Genomic DNA, 19,350 nt, shown 5'->3' on the forward strand with positions numbered 1-19,350 from the left:
AGCCCAACTAGGTACCTTCTTCCTCTCTCTAACTCTGAGCTAATACTAGCTTCCTTCCTTCAAGTACTTAGGCTTAGTACTTGAACTGGAAAGGCTTGTATACTTTGACTGAACAGCTACTTCTCCAGCTTACTGGCTATATTTCATTTTTAGGCTAATGATGAGAAACAGTTCACTATTCCCCATCTCTACCATATCTGAGAACACTGAATGCGTATGGCAAGACTAGATTTTGAATGGAGAATCAGCTAAGTGGCAACTGAAGGTTTTTGTTTTCCTTTTCTTGTGAAGATCCATTCTGAGAAAGAGAGGAATGTTGGAGGCAGGCATATTTGGAGATTTATTCAGCTATGCTTCAATGAACCCCATGTAAACGGGAAACTCTTGTACATGTAAATATAAGTTTGAAGTTTTCTAACCTAGGTTTTTAGTTGTCTAGGACTCAGTCTCTCTACAGCCTTGAAGTCTCCATGCCTTAAGTTGTGTAGAACTACTAGTTAAGGTTACTTAGGGACCCTATGAGTATAAATGTGCCTTAAGATTTCTGAAACTGTAAGGATAAATCTTTTAAGGTAGTTTGAGACTTCAGCACTAGGATTCCAATCCAAGAAGCTTAGACTAGTACATAAGGATACCTGTGGAAGCATATTGGTTTAGAAAACTACTCATTTGGGTAACATATCTATCTACCTATCTATATAATTATATCGTGTATTTTGTTAAATATTTCCCAATAACATTTCCATCTGAGCTGCATTCTTGACTCTCTGGCCTAAACAAGGGGCAAAGTCTCCCAGTATCCTGGCTTTGAGGTTTTTAGGTCTTGAAATCTGATTTTGAACTAAAGATCCTCAAAATTTATGCTTCAAGTTTAAGGAAATAAAAATCTAGATTTAGATATAGTTTTATATACCTCAGGAGAGCTAGGGATGAAATCTCTAGGACTTGAGGCTTCTCAGCTTTAAGACCACTCTTCTGGAAATCTAATTAGTAGTACCTAGGGAGTGGGGAATGGAAGTATGGGTATTTAAATTCCTAATCTTTGACAGTTACTTCCAGCAAGATCTGAACCCTTCAACCTGAGAGACTTTAAGTTTCAAAAGTTCTAAGACCTTGAGACATTTAGATCTAAAATTACTTTTTTTGAGACCCTAAGACCTAGGCTCTTCCATGTATCTATCCTGGTTTGACGGAAGTTTTAATGAAAAGTAGCAGGATGGACCCTAAACTATATCTGCCTCTGACTTTCCTCACCAGCCAGGGTTGGATCTTGAGAGAGAGAGTACCATTTATAAGCAAGTAATTATTTCATAATCTGGAATTTAAGGTTTAATAGTAGTATTTTGTACATGAACGTGAGCTTGTGATAAGAGGGGAATGTTATAAGGGCCAGGTTCTCATAACTAAACTCAATTACATTTAGTAATATTGGGAGCCATTCTAAGAACTATCCTGAGGGACCATAGACCCTTTATTTTACAGAGTGGATTATACAGAAAGTCCTACCAGGCTTCTTGCATAAGTTTCTCATATAGTATGTCAACTGTGATACTATAAATTGATGTCTTCAAGAAAACCCCTACTCTTTATTGTACAAGGGAAAAACCTCATAATACCTCCTATTTAATAGTTTCCTAATATTTAAGAGAGGGATCTGCCCGAAAGGAGTTGCAATAATAATGAATGGATCCAATCCTATTAGAGTTTTTTTCAAGCTTTATTGAGTATCATCAACAAGCTTTATCAATTGTCTGTCTTTTGTCAACCATTCTTCCAGGCACTTGGGATACCTAAACCAAAAAGCCTTTGACTAGGGGGAGAATTTCAGAAGTAAAAAAACCTCTTTATGAGTGAGTCAATATGAGCTTTGGCTCAGGGACAAATATGAGGGTAGGGTAGGTATCACCTCTGAATCTCAGCAGTCACATAGTTCCTGTCCAACCAGAACAGTGTGAGAGTAGGAGTTACACAGAGAAAAGCACTGGATCTAGGTTTCATATGGGACAGATGCATAGATTTAAGATAGAAACAGAAACAAGAGTAGGGAAAGCTATATTGAAATGGAAAGAGAAATACAAGAGTTGGATACATGGAGACAGCTCTAAAAAGAGGAGAATCAGATGAGAGAGGAAAAAAAGAACTAGAGTCTCAGTCTTACACAGGAGATGTACCTAACCAAATTGGAGGACTAAAGCTCTAGATTCAGCTGTAAACCTAAATTTGGACTTCTAGAGACCTACAGACTTAATGAACTAAGTTGCTAGATTTAAAGACATAGAAATGAAGCAATTATAAATTTAACCTTATGGACTATGGCTAGAGAACAAAATCCTTGGATTTAGCAAGATAAATAAAACATGTGCAAATCACTTACTATGCATGTTCTAGCCACTCTGCTAAGTGTTGGGGGAGGCCAGTAGGCATGCAATGGCAGACTTCAGAAGGATGTAGAGGCCTTACTCCATGCAAGAGAAGAGGATGTTCACCTATTAGAGCCTTGCCTCTCATGGAGAGAGTCCAAGGTTCTGGTGAGGTGGGGTGAGGGCAATGATGCGAGCATAGGCACCAGACTGCAAATGGTGGTTTGGAAGTGACCCCAAGAAATAAGTTTGAAGCCCTGGGCTCAAAGACTTAAAGACTTAAGTCTCCAGAGTTAGAGATCTAGGACAATATATATACCTAGACTAAGTCAACTGAATCCTAATATTTAAAAATAGTGAGAGCTAAGGAATTAAACACATTACACTTCAAGATCTCAGGTCTGGAGAGGCAGATTCCAGGGATGATTTAGATTAGGTAGCTGAGCTCAAAATACTCAAAACCTGTAATTCCTTGACCCAAGTCTAGATCAGAGGCTCTAGGGCACTCTAGTCATCTAAATCAGAAGGAAAGGCATAACCAGGGACTACATGGTAAAACTTACTGGTACACCATAAAAAGAGTGAGAAACAGAACTTACCTGTGCCAAGAGGGTATAGTAGAAGTTGTAGCCTTGTTGGGAAGCTCCCCAGATGATAGAGAAGGGTGCCACAAAATGACTGCTGACATTCCTCCCAGATCAGTGGTAAGTCTTGATATCCCATCAACAACCTGGTTTCAGTGAGCTAGAAGCACTGAATCTTCAGCAGAGTAGAGTTTGAGCCTAAGAAGAGGAGAAAATTTTTCATTGCTCTTATCACTTGTTAGCAAATGATTGTTTCACAATCTGGCCTTGAAGGTTTAGGAATACTGCCGATTCCATGAGCTTGAGTTGGCAGCCAGTCTTCTGACATTCCTGTTCATTCTTTTGGGCACCACAGTACTGGCACATTCAGCAATGCTGAGAGGTAGTTGATATCAAAAGTTAGACAAAGCCTGCCCAGCATAGGTACTATACTGACAACCATCTAGGAAGTTAGCATGATTACTGAATGATTGGGGAAAAGGGACTGAAGTTATTAGAAACATAAAAAGCTGGCTCAGGCTTCTTGAAAAAGTTACTTAGAAAAATAGTAAGTGTCAGAAGACCATATTCAAATGACTAGGACAAGAACTATAGCAGAAGGGGGGGGGTGTCCTACTTCTCTGACTCCACACCTCTAATACAGATTAAGTTCCTGGGCTTAGATCTCTGGCAAAGGGTGAGGGTAGCAACTATTTATGGAAGCTCCACCCATAAGCAAATCTTCAGTTGTGTTACCTAGACACAAACTCGAGTCTGGAGCCTGAAAAGTCCAGGATGGCAGCCAGAAAGCATCCAATATTAGACCCCACAGGGTTGAAGTCACCAGCCCAAGTGGCTCCCTTGAATCTTAAAGGAAGAGTCATAAAGCCCAGAGTCCTTGAAAATTTAAAGGAGCTAAACGGAAATTAATGATTCCATGAGAAGGAAAATTTAATAACAAAGTCAAAGGAATGAAAAAAGAAAATTTGAAGGAAGTGATCATTTGTTTAAAATTTAAACAAACACATCAAGGAGAGATATCTTAAGGATTCCTAAACCTTCAAGGCCAGATTGTGAGGAAATTTGCTCATTAGTGAGAATAGGAGTGAATTATTTCCTCTTCTGTCATGCTCAAGTTACAGTCAGATGAAGACCAGTCTTGTGAAGATTCAATGCTATTTTTCCATTGTAAATATAGAAACTAAGGGGACAAAGGTTCCTTAATGACTTGGAAGGAATGTCAGTCATTTTGTGGCCCCTCTTCTATCATACGGAGACCTGTTCAACTGTGCTGTTACTGGATTGACCAAAAAATGAGATCCTAGATATAACATTTTCAGGAAAAAAAACTAAATTTAAAAACTCCAGAGTATTCTAGACAAAATCTAGAGTTTTAAGTCAAAGAAAAAATACTGAAATTATACAGAAAGAATTATAATACCAAGGAGGAATCATCAGAATCACACAAGATCTAGAAGCCACCACTATAAAGAGAACATGGCATGTAATATTCTACAAGGCAAATCTAAGATTACAACCAAGATATTCATCTTACTCAGAAAAACCTAAGTAAAATGCTAACAGGTGAAAAATGGATCAATCGTTAGCGAAATATATAACTTTGAAGCATTCCTGTAAATAAAAATGAGTGAATGGAAGAGATTATGTAAGGTTTTGTTTACAGTCTAAAAGGAAGCAATGATAAAGAAAATAGAGAGAAGCGAAACGGGTAGAGGAGGGATAGAGAGCAGGGATGGGAAGAGAGAAAGAGAGGAAAGGAGAGCTAGAGAAGGGGAGGGGAGATAGAAAATGAAAGACAGTAGAGGAGAGATGAAGAGACAGAAAAGTAGAGGTAGATGGATAGAAGAGAATGAGGAGACCAAGAAAGAGGAGAGACAGAGAAAGGTAAAGGAGAAAATAAAGTTACATAGAGGATATACAGAGATATATAGGAGAGAGAGGTGAGGTGAGGGATAGAGAAGAGACCAGAAGAGAGTAAAGATATAGATTGAATATAGAGAATAGATAAGAAAGAGGAAAGGGGAAGAGAGTTACATGGAGGAGAGGTGGAGAAATTGAAGTGGGGGGGGGAAGAGGAGAGATGTAGATTTCTGTCTCTCCTCTCCTTTACTTGTCTTTCCTCTTATCTCTTCCAACTATCTCTTCTCTCCTTTATCAATAAAGGGTAATACCATAAACAAATTATGGGAGCACAGAATAATCTACCTGTCAGACATGGATAAGGGAAGAATTTATGACCAAATGAGACACAGAGAACGTTACAAGATGTAAAGTGGAAATTTTTCATTATATTAAATTAAAATCTCTTGTACAAACAAAACTAATGCAACCAAGATTAGAAGGAAACAAACTGGGAAAAAACTTACAGCAATTATCTATGACAAAGGTTTCATCTCTCAAATATAAAGAGAAGCAAATAAATTCTATATGCAAGTTATTCCCCAATTGATAAGTGGTCAAAAATATGAACAGGCAGTTCTCATATGAAGAAATTAAAACTACATATAGTCATATGAAAAAATGTTCCAAATCACCATTGATCAGAGAAATGCAAATTAAAACTCTGGGGTACCCACCTGTACCTATTAGATTGCTTATTATGACAGAAAAAGAAAGTGATAAATATTGGAGGATATGTGGGGAAAACTGGAACACTAATACATTGTTGGTAGTGATACACTGTTGAATGGTAATTCAACCACTATGTAGAGTAATATAGAACCATGCCTAAAGGGTGATAAGACTGCATACCCTTTGACCCAGCAATACCACTACTAGCTCTGTATTCCAAAGAGATTAAAGAAAAGGGAAAAGGATCTATTTATAAAAAATATCTGTAGCAGCTCTTTTTGTGGGGGTAAAAAAGTGAAAACTAAGAGGTTATCTTTTGAGGAATGTTGAACAAGTTGTGGTGCTATAAGAAATGACAAACACAATGATTTCAGGAAAATTGAGAAAGACTTACAGGAATTGATGCAAACTGAAGTAAGCAGAACCAGAATATTGTACACAGTAACAATAATACTGCACAATGATCAACTGTGAATGACTTAACTATTATTTAGCAATCCAAGAGATTCATGAGGAAAAAGGCTATCTACCACCACAGAAGGAAATGATGGAGTCTGAATGCATATTGAAGCATTCCGTTTTCATTTATTTCTTTCCTTCAAGAATTTTTTCCTGAATATACCATGTATCTTCTTTCACATCTGTATGTGTGAAATACACATGGAAATATGTTTTGCATGATAGCACTTTTACAACTTCTATTACTTGCTGCCTTGGAGAAGGGAGGGAAAGAATTTAGATAACAAAAGATGTCAGAAAACGAGTGTTAAAAACTCTGTCCTCTCCTTTTTCTTCTCTCTAAATCTCTCCTCCATGGATTTCTTCTTTTATTTCCTCAACTCTCTTCTCTCCTCTCCTATTTCAATCTCTTATCTAGGTATCTTTCTTTCCCACTTCTCTATTTTTCCCCTAATTCACTCTCTCTTCACTCTCCTTCTTTTCTATCTTTTCCTTTTTCTCTATCTCCTCTTCTCTCTCTGTCTCTTCTATCACTCCTCTCTTTTATATCGAGAGGAAAGATGGAGAAAGAGAGACAGAGGTATAGTATCTTTCTCTCTTTTCCTATCTAAAGGAGAGAAGAGGAGGCAAGGTGGAAATTAGATACACATGTATAGTGTCTTTTTCTCTTTTCCTATGCTCAATCTCCTTTTCTATCACATCTCTCCTTTCTTAGAGGAGAGCAGGAAGCAAGTTAGATAGAAGAGATATAGTATTTTTCTCTTTTCCCTCTCTTCTAAAACTTTCTCTCCTGTTCCCTCAACTCTTTCCTCTTCCTCTTCTATATCTCCTCTCTAGAGGAGATAAAGGAGAGACAAAGATGGTTAGAAGACACAGGTATAGGATCTTTCTCTTTTTCTTCTTTTCTCCTGTAGAGATGAGAGATAGAAAAGAGAAAAATAGAGGAGAGAGATAAAGATGAATAGAAGAGACATGGGTATAATATCTTTCTCTTTTCCCTCTCTTCTATCTACCTCTTCCTTTCTCTTCTCCCATATTTATTCTGTTTCTTCTCTCTCTAGAGAAGGAAGGGAGAGATAGAAGAGGAAGGAAAGATAGAGATGGTGAAAGGGGGGGGAGAGAGAGAGGAAAGATACATCATGAGTATTTATCCTTTTGTTTTCTCTCTTCTCTGTCTATCAAAGAAGAGATATAGGGGAGACAGAAGAAAGATGAAGGTAGAGAGGCTTATAGATTCTCTCTCCATTTTTCTCTTGTCATGTGCTTTATCTCCTTCCTTCATCTTTCCTCTATTCCAGAGGAGAGGCAGAGAATACAGTGAGGAAGGTAGACATAGAGGAGAGTAGAGAAAGATGAAAAGTGTAGAGAAATAGGTAAAAGAAAGGAGGGGGGAGAGAGAGGGAAGAGAGCTACATAGATGAGAGAATGAAAGAGGATGGAAGAGTGAGACAGGTAAAGGAGAAGAGAATTAGAGATACAGGTATGAAAGGATAGATGAAGAGAGGAAAGGAAAAATAGAATGGATATTTTTATCACACCAGTAAGAAATTTAAGAATAGAATAAGTCATAACTTACCTATCCAAATGGGATGTATTGAAGGATATGACAGTCCAGGTCCCAAGGTGATGAAGAGTATGTGTACTTGACTGATTCCAACATTCCTTCTACATAGGAGATGATGGATTTTATGTCCTGAAAGTCCGTATGACTGTGGAGGACAAGCTGTAGGGAAACATCAGAAGTATGGTCTTCAGCAGCTACCTTTGGTAGAGTACAATGAGAGCCTGAGAAAGAAAGAACAAAAAATCCCTTTTGTTTTCACTCATTACCAAATTCTGACTTTACAATCTGATCTTAAAGGTATGGGTTTAAGTACCATCTCTGCTACTCTCTACCTTGCGAGTAATTTGGGCAAGTGCCTTTTCCTCTTTGTGTCTTGTTTCTCTATAAAATAAGAAGTTTGGAATTTAACAGAAAAGGAAGCAATGATCACCAAGAATTAGCATAGCTTCGTTGAGGAAAGAACATCCAATTAACTAACTAGTTTCTTGCTTCACTCCTTTGCAAAGATGGGAGGTCAATGGGGGTGCAGCATTACATACATTTTCAGATCTTTCTGAGATAAACCAATTAGGTTTTCTAATTTTCCCCCCTTTCCTGTTTTTGTTTAAAAATTATTCTTTGTCATAAGGTATGGCTCTCTCATAGGGGTGTTGGGAGAATTTTTTTGCCTATTGCTTTTTGAAGTTTAAAAAATAAAAGAATGAATGACTGAATAACATTTACTGAGCCCTTACTAGATGAAAAGTGCTGTGCTGGGTACTAGGCATACAAATAGAAAATTAAGATGTTTTATTCATTTCTCTCTTGTTCAGATATGGGCTTACTCGAGGTCCTTGAAGCTCCTTTCAACTGTGGGATTTTATTCAATGGGATAGATAACAAAAAAGCCAAAATCAACTAGCTTGAAAATGAGGCAAAAGAGATGAAGGATGAGGCAAAGAGGATGAAAGATGACCTCCAAAGAAAATCAAACTAGAAGGAGAAGGATGACCAAAAAGCCAGGGATGAAATCTAGTCTTTAAGTACCAGAATTCAACAACTAGAATTAAGTGACCTCACAAGGCAGCAGGACACTATAAAACAAGACCAAAAGAACAAAAATTTTAGGAAAATATGAAGCATCTTATTCACAAAACAGATTTAGAAAATCGAGGAGAAACAATTTAACAATCATTGGTCTACCAGAAGACCATGACAAAAGAAAAATCCTGGACATAATACTACAGGAAATATTCGGGAAAACTGCCCAGATATTCTAGAACAAGAGGGAAAAGTGGAGATTGAAAGAATCCACAGATTACCTCTTGTATTTAATCCACAACTGAGAACACCCAAGAATGTTATAGCCAAATTCAAGAACTATCAGACCAAAGAAAAAATATCACAAGCTGCCAAGAAGAAATCATTCAGATACCATGGAACCACAGTGAGGATAACACAGGATCTGGCTGCATCTACCCTGAAGGACCGAAAGGCATGGCATATGATATTCCAGAAAGCAAGGGAACTAGGTCTACAACCAAGAATCAACTACCCAGCAAAGCTGACTATATTCTTGCAGGGGGAAAGTATGGTCATTCAACACAATAGAAGAATTCCAAAAATTTGTAAAGAAAAGACCAGACCTGAACACAAAATTTGATGCCCAAGCACAGAACTCAAGAGAATCATCAAAAGGTAATTAAAAAGGAGGGAAAGAAAAACAAAACAAAAAAACAAACTTTTTTCCCATTTGAATTAGTTTAGTCAATTTATAACATTATTCCCTGGTTACAATATCACATTGTTTCCCTCCCTCCCCTGCACCCACCCTTCCCACAGCCAAAGTGCAATTTCATTGGGTATTACTTGTGTCCTTGACAAACAAAAATTTTTAAGAGACTCAAGTTAAAATATGTATCCCTATAAGAAAAGAGGTCATTGCTAACTCTTAAAAAATTGTTATCACCTGGGCAGCTAGAAGAATTAGAGGGAACAGTGACAAACTGTAGAGGATGAAATGACAAGACATAAATAGGTATATAGATATATGTATGCATACATATACATGTACAACTCAAGCTAAAAAAGGTTAATGCTAAAATAAATAGGAAAAGAAACAAAAGGGGGTAAATTTATATGTCGCAAAGAAGCTCATGGCAGGAGGGGGGAGAACATCAATACACTGGAAGTGGAAAGAGGTTGGATATTGGAAGTACTCAATTCTTACGTGCATTGAAATTGACCCAAAGAGGGAAGAACAATCCAATCTATTGGGGGCAGAGAATAGATTCACGCCCTATAGGGGAGTAGAAGGGTAACAAACGGACTGGTGGGGAGGGAAGCAATATGAGGGTGGGGGTTTGTATTAAAAATACTGCAAAGAAAATAAGGGTGGGAACTAGGGGGACTGCTTAAAAAATAAACATTGGTGTAGAAGGAAATAGTGAAAGAAGAAAAGGCAGGACTAGTAATCAAAATGTTGAGAAATACACAGCTAGTAATCATAACTCTGAATGTGAATGGAATGAACTCACCCATAAAAATGTAATTGAATAGCAGAGTGCATTAGAATCCAAAACCTGACCATATGCTATCTGCAAGAAATACACATGAGGAAGGTACATACACATAGGGTAAAAGTAAGAGGATGGAGCCAAATCTATCGGGCATCAACTGATAAAAAGAAGGCAGAAGATCAACACCCTACACCAAGATAAATTCAGAATGGGTGAATGACTTGAACATAAAGAAGGAAACTATAAGTAAATTAGGTGAACACAGAATAGTATACATGTCAGAACTTTGGGAAGGGAAAGACTTTAAAACCAAGCAAAACTTAGAAAGAGTCACAAAATGTAAAATCCATAATTTTGACTACATCAAATTAAAAAGATTTTGTACAAACAAAACCAATGTAACTAAAATCAGAAGGGAAGCAACAAATTGGGAAACAATCTTCATTACAAAAACCTCTGACAAAGGCCTAATTACTCAAATTTATAAAGAGCTAAACCAATTGTACAAAAAAATCAAGCCATTCTCCAATTAATAAATGGGCAAGGGACATGAATAGGCAGTTCTCAGTTAAAGAATTCAAAATTATTAATAAGCACATGAAAAAGTGTTCTACATCTCTTATAATCAGAGAGATGCAAATCAAAACAACTCTGAGGTATCACCTCACACCTAGCAGATTGGCTAACATGACAGCTATGGAAAGTAATGAATGCTGGATGGGATGTGGCAAAGTAGGGACATTAATGCATTGCTGGTGGAGTTGTGAATTGATCCAACCATTCTGGAGGACAATTTGGAACTATGTCCAAAGGGCGCTAAAAGACTGTCTGCCCTTTGATCCAGCCATAGCACTGCTGGGTTTATACCCCAAAGAGATAATAAGGAAAAACACATGTACAAAAATCTCCATAGCTGCGCTCTTTGGAAAACGAGGGGATGCCCTTAAACTGGAGAATGGCTGAACAAATTGTGGTATATGTTGGTGATGAAATACTACTGTGCTAAAAGGAATAATGACCTGGAGGAATTCCATGAGAACTGGAACAACCCTCCAGGAAGTGATGCGGAGTGAAAGGAGCAGAACCAGGAAAACATTGTACACAAAGACTGACACGCTGTGGTACAATCGAATGTAATGGACTTCTCCATTGGTGTCAATGTAGTGTCCCTGAACAATCTGCAGGGATCTAAAAAACACCGATGAAAAGCAACTGCTTGACTACAGGGGTGGAGGGGATATGACTGAGGAGAGACTCTAAATGAACACACTAATGCAGATATCAACAACATGGAAATGGGTTCGAATCAAGAACACATGTGATACCCAGTGAAATTGCACATCAGCTATGGGAGAGGTGGGGGGGGGGAGGGAAGAAAAGAAAATGATCTTTGTTTCCAATGAATAATGACCAAATAAAACAATGTATAAATAAAGAAGGCAGGAGTCTCAATCATGATATCTGACAAAGCCAAAACAAAAATAAAAGAGATAGGGAAGGTAATTACATCCTGATAAAAGGGAGTATAGACAATGAGGAAATATCCGTACTCAACATGTATGCGCCAAATGGCATTGCATACAGATTTCTAAAGGAGAAACTAGAGGAGCTCAAGGATGAAATAGATAGAAAAACTATACTAGTGGTAGACCTGAACCTTCCTCTATCTGACCTAGATAAATCAAACCAAAAAATAAATAAGAAAGAGGTAAGGAGTTAATAGAAATTATGGAGAAAAATAGGGGCAAAAAGGAATATACCTTCTTTTCAGCAGCACATGGTACATTCACAAAAATTGAGCATGTATTAGGGCATAAAAAACATTGCAAACAAGTGCAAAAGAGCAGAAATAATAAATGCAACCTTCTCAGATCACAATGCAAATAAGAATTAGTAAGGCTACATGGAGAGGTAAATCAAAAATTAATTAGAAATTAAACAATACAATTCTCCAAAACTGGTTAAAGAACAAATCATAGAAATAATAACTTAAATGAAGAAAATGACGATGTCATTTTCAAAATCCTTTCAAAACCTATGGGATGCAGATAAAGCAGTACTCAGGGAGAAATTTATATCCTTGAGTTCATATATTAACAAATTAAGGGCAGAGGTCAATGAATTGGGCATGCAAATTAAAAATCCTCAGATGAAGACTAAATTAGAGATCCTAAAAATCAAAGGAGAAATTAATAAAATTGAATGTCAAAGAACTATTGATTTAATAAATAAGGCTAGAAGCTGCTACTTAAAAAATAGACAAAGTACTGGTCAGTCTAATTAAACAAAAAGGAAGAAAACCAACTTGACAGTATCCAAGATGACAAGGGAGACCTGAACTCTAATGAAGAGGGAATTAAGGCAATCATTAAAAACTGTTATGCCCAACTATATGGCAATCTAGGTAGTATGGATGACTACTTACAAAAATACAAATTGCCTAGACTAACAGAGGAAAAAATAGATTACCTAAACAACCCCATATCAGAAAAAGAAATTGAACAAGCCATCAAAGAACTCCCTAAGAAAAAATCCCCAGGTCCAGTTGGATTCACAAATTAATTATATCAAACATTCAAAGAACAACTAATCCCAATATTATACAAACTATTTGTCAGAATAAGCAAAGAAGGAGTTCTACCAAATTCCTTTTATGATACATATATGGTACTGATCTCAAAGCCAGCCAGGTCAAAAACAGAGAAAGAAAACTATAGACTAATCTCCTTAATGAATATAGATGCAAAATTCTGAAATAAGATACTAGCAAAAAGACTCCAGCAAGTGATCACGAGGGTTATTCACTTTGACCAGGTAGGTTTCATGCCAGGAATGCAAGGATGGTTCAATATTAGGAAAACCATCCACATAATTGACCATATTCACAACGAAATTGACAAATCACATGATTATCTCAATAAAAGCAGAAAAAGCCTTTGATAAAATACAACACCCATTCCTATTGAAAACACTAGAAAGTATAGGAATAGAAGGGCCTTTCCTAAAAATAATAAACAATATATATCTAAAACCATCAGTAAGCATCATCTGCAATGGGGATAAACTAGATGCATTCCCAATAAGATCAGGAGTGAAACAAGGATGCTCATTATCACCTCTATTATTTAACATTGTACTAGAAACACTAGCAGTAGCAATTAGAGAAGAAAAGGAAATTGAAGATATTAAAATTGGCAACGAGGAGACCAAGCTATCACTCTTTGCTGTGTGAATTTCAAAACTACTCAAAGCTGTTCAAACCATTCTTTAGAGGATGGGATTTGGCTATTTCCTGATCAATAACAATAGAGATACTTGGAATAACAGAATCAGGTCTTGGAAACTACAATCTCCACCCTACCCAGGGTAACAAGATTTAGGAAGGGCTGCAGCAAAGCTCAAGATTTAATTATTTGAGAATATGGCCTTCAACAGACATGTGCAAAGGGGACAGACCTCTGGGCGGTCCTGGATTAAGCTAGAGCCACCATTGGCACAGGTGAGACACAGGAAGTGAGGTAGAGGACAGCTGAGGAGGGCTTTTTTCTTCCTCTGTGGGAGAGAGGTGGTTGTTGGAGCCTGGTGCTTGGAGTGGAGGCCCTCAGACTGTTTCTCCATTTTGGTCACGTGAGTGATAGGGAACAATCTCTTTTCTTTGCCTCGGCTATCCAAGGCCTTGGGCCTTTGGCCCAGCCTAAGCAGAGTGGGTATTTAAGCCCTATTCCCTTCTCTCCCTCTCCCTCTCCTTTCTTCCTCCTGTTTGTAATTAAAAACTCCATAAAAGGTTGACTGCTGACTTGAGTTTTCATTTAGGAATTACATAGCTGAATTCCTTGGCGACCTTAAATTAATATATATAAGTCTTTTTAAAGTGATTTCCATATCACAGCGGTTGATATGATGGTCTACTTAAAGACTCCTAGGGAATCAAGCAAAAAGCTAGTCAAAATAATCAACAACTTTAGCAAAATTGCAGGATACAAAATAAACCCACATGAGTCATCAGCATTTCTATATATCTCCAACCCATTTCAGCAGCAAGAATTAGAAAGAGAAATTCCATTTGAAATCACCCTAGACAATACCAAATACTTAGGAATCTATCTGCCAAGACAAACACATGAACTATATGAACACAACTACAAAACACTCTCCACACAATTAAAACTAGATCTAAACAATTGGAAAAACATTGACTACTCATGGGTAGGATGAGCTAACAATAAAAATGACAATCCTGCCCAAATTAACTTATTTAGTGCCATACCCATTGAACTACCAAAAATCTTTTTTACTGAATTAGAAGAAAACATAACAAAGTTCATTTGGAAGAACAAAAGATCAAGGATATCCAGGGAAATCATGAAAAAAATGCAAAGCACGGAGGACTTGCAGTCCCAGATCTCAAACTATACTATAAAGCAGTGGTCATCAAAACAATATGGTACTGGCTAAGAGACAGAAAGGAGGATCAGTGGAATAGACGTGGGGTAAATGACCTGGGCAAGAGAGTCTATGATAAACCCAAAGATCCCAGTTTTGGGGACCAAAACCCAGTATTTGATAAAAACTGCTGGGAAAATTTGGAAGACAGTATGGGAGAGATTAAGTTTGGATCAACATCTCACACCCTATACCAAGTTAAACTCAGAATGGGTGAATGACCTGAATATTAAGAAGGAAACTATAAGTAAATTAGGTGAACACAGAATAGTATACTTGTCAGATATTTGGGTAAAGAAAGACTTTAAAACCGATCAAGAGCTAGAAAAAAATCACAAAATGTAAAACCAATCATTTTGATTACATCAAATTAAAAAGGTTTTGTATAAACAAAACTAATGCATCCAAAATTAGAAGGGAAGCAACAAATTGGGAAACAATCTTCATTACAAAAACCTCTGACAAAGGTCTAAGTACTCAGATTTATAAAGAGCTAAACCAATTGTACAAAAAAATCAAGCCGTTCTCAGCCAAAGAAATCAAAACTATTAATAAGCACATGAAAAAGTGTTCTACATCTCTTATAATCAGAGAGATGCAAATCAAAACAACTCTGAGGTATCACCTCACACCTAGCAGATTGGCTAACATGACAGCTATGGAAAGTAATGAATGCTGGATGGGATGTGGCAAAGTTGGGACATTAATGCATTGCTGATGGAGTTGTGAATTGATCCAACCATTCTGGAGGACAATTTGGAACTATGCCCAAAGGGCGCTAAAAGACTGTCTGCCCTTTGATCCAGCCATAGCACTGTTGGGTTTGTACCCCAAAGAGATAATAAGGAAAAACACATGTACCAAAATCTCCATAGCTGTGCTCTTTGTGGTGGCAAAAAATTGGAAAATGAGGGGATACCCTTCAGTTGGGGAATGGCTGAACAAATTGTGGTATATGTTGGTGATGAAATACTATTGTGCTCAAAGGAATAATGACCTGGAGGAATTCCATGAGAACTGGAAGGACCTCCAGGAATTGATGCAGAGTGAGAGGAGCAGAACCAGGAAAACATTGTACACAGAGACTGATACACTGTGGCACAATCAAATGTAATGGACTTCTCCATTAGTGGCAATGCAGTGATCCTGAACAACCCCGAGGGATCTATGAGAAAGAACACTATCCACATCCCGAGGAAAAACTGTGGGAGTAAAAACACCTAAGAAAAACAACTGCTTGAATACATGGGTCGAGGGGGATATGATTGGGGATGTAGACTCTAAATGAACATCCTAGTTCCTAGAACAGCAACAACATGGAAATAGGTTCTGATCAAAGACACAAGTAATACCCAATGAAATTGCACGTTGGCTGCAGGAAGAGTGGGTGGAGGGGAGGGAGGGAAATAATATGATTATTGTAACCAAGGAATAATGTTCTAAATTGACTAAATAAACTAATTCAAATGGAAAAAACCCAAAATGCTAATAGAAGGAAACCAATGATATGCATAAGAAAGTTGGTTATATAAAAGAATGATATTGATTATAGCAACAAAATCCTACCTCAATGAAGTGACTTGCCCAGGGTCACACAGATGGACCGCATATGAGGCTAGATACAATGTTCTTCAGTATTCCACTCAGCTTGGTCTCATGGATGGCAGCCAATGACTGACAATGAGCACCTGGACATTTTTTGAATTAGACTTTTAAAATAAAATAACTAGAAAGGACCAGAGCTAAAAGATGCAAAAAAGAGATATAGATTCCAACTCTTTAAAACAGACTGGATTCCCAGGAGAAGGAAGCATATGCATCTGGGAGGCTTCTTAAGGGAACTACATGGTCTCTGAGATGGGGAGTGGAGCACAGAGAATCCCTGAACAAGGACAAGAATTCTGATACCAAACAGAAGCAGAGGATTTATGAGACAGTAAATGCTTCATATGTCTCAGGCAAGATGTTAAGCACTAGAAATAGAATACAGTAGGGCTCCCATATCAAAGGGGATGCTTGAAGATACGAAATAAATACTAAACACAAGAATACTACTCTGATAGCTGAAACCTCAGAAATAAACACTGGCTGAACCCATATATGTGTGCTCTTTTCCCCCCTCCTGCCCCTCAGTTGAGCTTCTCTGCCTCCCAAATAGCCACCAAGACAAAAACAAAACAAAACAAAACAAAAAAACACTTTAAAAGTAAAACTGAAGAAAGTGAAATTGGAATGGTTAAAGTGAAAGCAGAAGAGACCATCCCCAGAGGGCAGGGCTGGACAGAAAACAAAAGGAGTCCAATTGTACAAGCACTCCAAGATTTTAGTTTCTACTGGGGAAAGACTCATAAAAAGAACTGAAAAGCTAGAGGAAGAAGGAGGGATTGTTGAAGAAATTCAGGGAACTGGGAACACCATTGGGAGAGGTGTGAGGGAGTGAGCACCTACTCAAAAAAATGGAGATTCAGGAAGGACTCCTCAGTTGGAGGAAGAGTCCACCAGGGAAGAGGTATCTTCTGGGGTGAGAAAGCTTCAGAAGCAAGGTAAGACAAGTCCAAAACATCACGAATGGGGAGGATGTGGAAGGAAAAACTACAACTTCTGCCAAATCCTCAAGAGGGTGTCCACTTTCTAATGACCCCATCCCACCCCCCACCCCTTTTGGGGAAGGAAGCTCAACCATGGTAGTACCATACGTCTTAGAGGTTATACAGGTACCTCAGAGAAAGAAGCCCAGTGAGATGGTAAGAAAGGGCTGTTTTTATAGTTAAAGGGCTCACTGTGTGTCTTTTCTATTTTGTGCTTTTTTGCTACCATAAATAAAGTCCGTGTTATATTTGAAAAAAAATAATAAAATGACTCTTTCTTAAATGAAATAGTTCTCTAGGGGAAGTTGGGGTAGGGATTCTTTGGAAAGCTAAGTTCATATGAAAAATAGAAGGTATCAATAAAAACTTATTTTGACAAAGAACAAAAGCAAATAAAATACATGAAACAATTTTCTCTACAAATTATTCTCAATATGATTACAGGACCATAAATGTGGAATAGTCAACAGTAGAAGTCATATAATTGAAATCCATTTTATGGATGAGGGAAATGAAGCCCAGAGAGAGAATTTAAGTTTGTTGATCAGACTCAGGGAGACAATAAGTAGCAGAATTGGGATCTGAAACCAGTTCCTCTGACTCCTCCAAAACCAAAGTTCTTTATACTATACCATGTTGACTACAGTTTACTTAAAAACAATAAAAACCTACTCTTTCATATTTCGTGAATCAAGCATGTTTGAGCCATGTCTCCATGTTTATTGGGAAGTGTAATATCTCTGAGTGAGAGGTCCCAGTGCTGACAGTATCTTTTAAGAAAATTAATATAAAGTGTTTCATTCATATTTCCTTTTTGTTTTATTTTGCTATAAAATAAATGGAAATTACTTAATTCAGCTACCCTTTCGATCCTTTATTATGGCTTCAATGATGTCTATAAAATGCTAAAACAAACAGAACAACTTTACAAAATTATCTCTAAAGTGCTTTGATTTTCTTCTACATAAAAATTTATTTTTGTTTGGCCTTGTAATTTAATTACTGAAGGAACTCACACAACGCATTGACTCCTCAATATTCATACAGAAGGGCAGTGAGAGATTCTAACTTGCCCACAGTATATGTCAGGCAGAATGCAAACCTGATGACAAAGTCAGTTATCTATTCTGTAGGCTGCATTTCTTCTTTTGATTTAAATAATTGATGTAAATGTTTCAGTTCTGTAGTTTTTCACACAGACAATTTACTATAGAGCTGGGAATAATAGTATTTCAATGGAGCTAGTCTCTAAAATGTTACAACTTTGTTTCTCAAAGATTTTTGATGCTTTTCTGAGGAAGTGGGCTTGAGTTAAAACTTCCTGATTTGGTACCGTTGGATCAGATTTCACTTCCCCCTTGTGGACCAATGATGTGGATAAGTGATTAATGCTATGGAAATACTTTATGGTGTCTTTAACTGAAATTCTGTAATTGAAGAGGATTATAGACTTGGAGTTGGGAAGGACACCATAGACAATCTAGACCTATCCTGTCATTTTTCGTATTAAGAAATTGAGGACTTGTGAGTTGATCAAGGTCACGCATTTAAGTGGTAGAGCTAAATTTTGAACTCAAGCTTTCTGATTCCATTATGCTAACACGACTTGGTTCTCTCTACAATTAACATGGTCTTGTTCAGAATTCTCAGGACTCCGATTTACACTTCAGTTTCCTATGCTGCACCCTGGATTTAGTCAGTATGCTGCCTAATATAGAATTCCCTGTTTGTCACAAGAGATGAGGTATAATAACAGTTTGTTACTGAAGAATATTCTAAAATCCACCTTGGTCTTCAAGAGAAGAGAGCCAACATGCCACCTTAGAGGATTTGTATGTTTGGGGGGTGGGGTGAAAGGGTAGGCATTCAAGCAGTAGCATTTACAACTGTGTGGAGACCACTAAAACAGTATTATTTTGAATCTTACAACTGCTTATTATATTTAGACATTTTAATATTTGGCAAAAGAAACATTTCTCTTTTAGTTAGAAATATGCTGCACTGAGTTATTGTACTAAAATTTAGGGGGAATTGGAAACAAAATTCAAATTTATGAAGATATTTTGCTAAAATATTTGGTAATTGAAATAAGCAGAGATTGGATTGAAGTATAGCTGAATGTGGATAGATTCAAGATACCTGAATCTTAATCCCAGTTTTGTTATCAACTAATTATAAGAGTATAGTTATGAGACCTCAGGTAATTAATTTACTCATCCTCTCTGGGCCTCTAATGCCTTTGCAAAATGAGAAGGTTAGGTGTAGACAATCTCTAGGGTGTCT

General features: G+C 37.3%; 1 protein-coding gene across 8 annotated transcripts in view; it reads right to left on the reverse strand.

The window, feature by feature from the left end:
* LOC100617194 (transcriptional repressor protein YY1-like) overlaps positions 1 to 19,350 on the reverse strand; it is a 179,059-nt gene that overhangs the window by 69,292 nt on the left and 90,417 nt on the right. For all 8 annotated transcript variants that reach the window (XM_056808918.1, XM_056808919.1, XM_056808915.1 and 5 more), the window contains exons 3-4: positions 7,551 to 7,759; positions 2,960 to 3,142 (exon numbers count right to left, since the gene is read on the reverse strand). The gene's annotated coding sequence lies outside the window, so the exon portion shown is untranslated. The remainder of the gene's footprint in view (positions 1 to 2,959; positions 3,143 to 7,550; positions 7,760 to 19,350) is intronic.

Source organism: Monodelphis domestica, chromosome X (assembly GCF_027887165.1).
Source record: "Monodelphis domestica isolate mMonDom1 chromosome X, mMonDom1.pri, whole genome shotgun sequence".
In the NCBI taxonomy this organism is placed as follows: Eukaryota; Metazoa; Chordata; class Mammalia; order Didelphimorphia; family Didelphidae; genus Monodelphis; species Monodelphis domestica.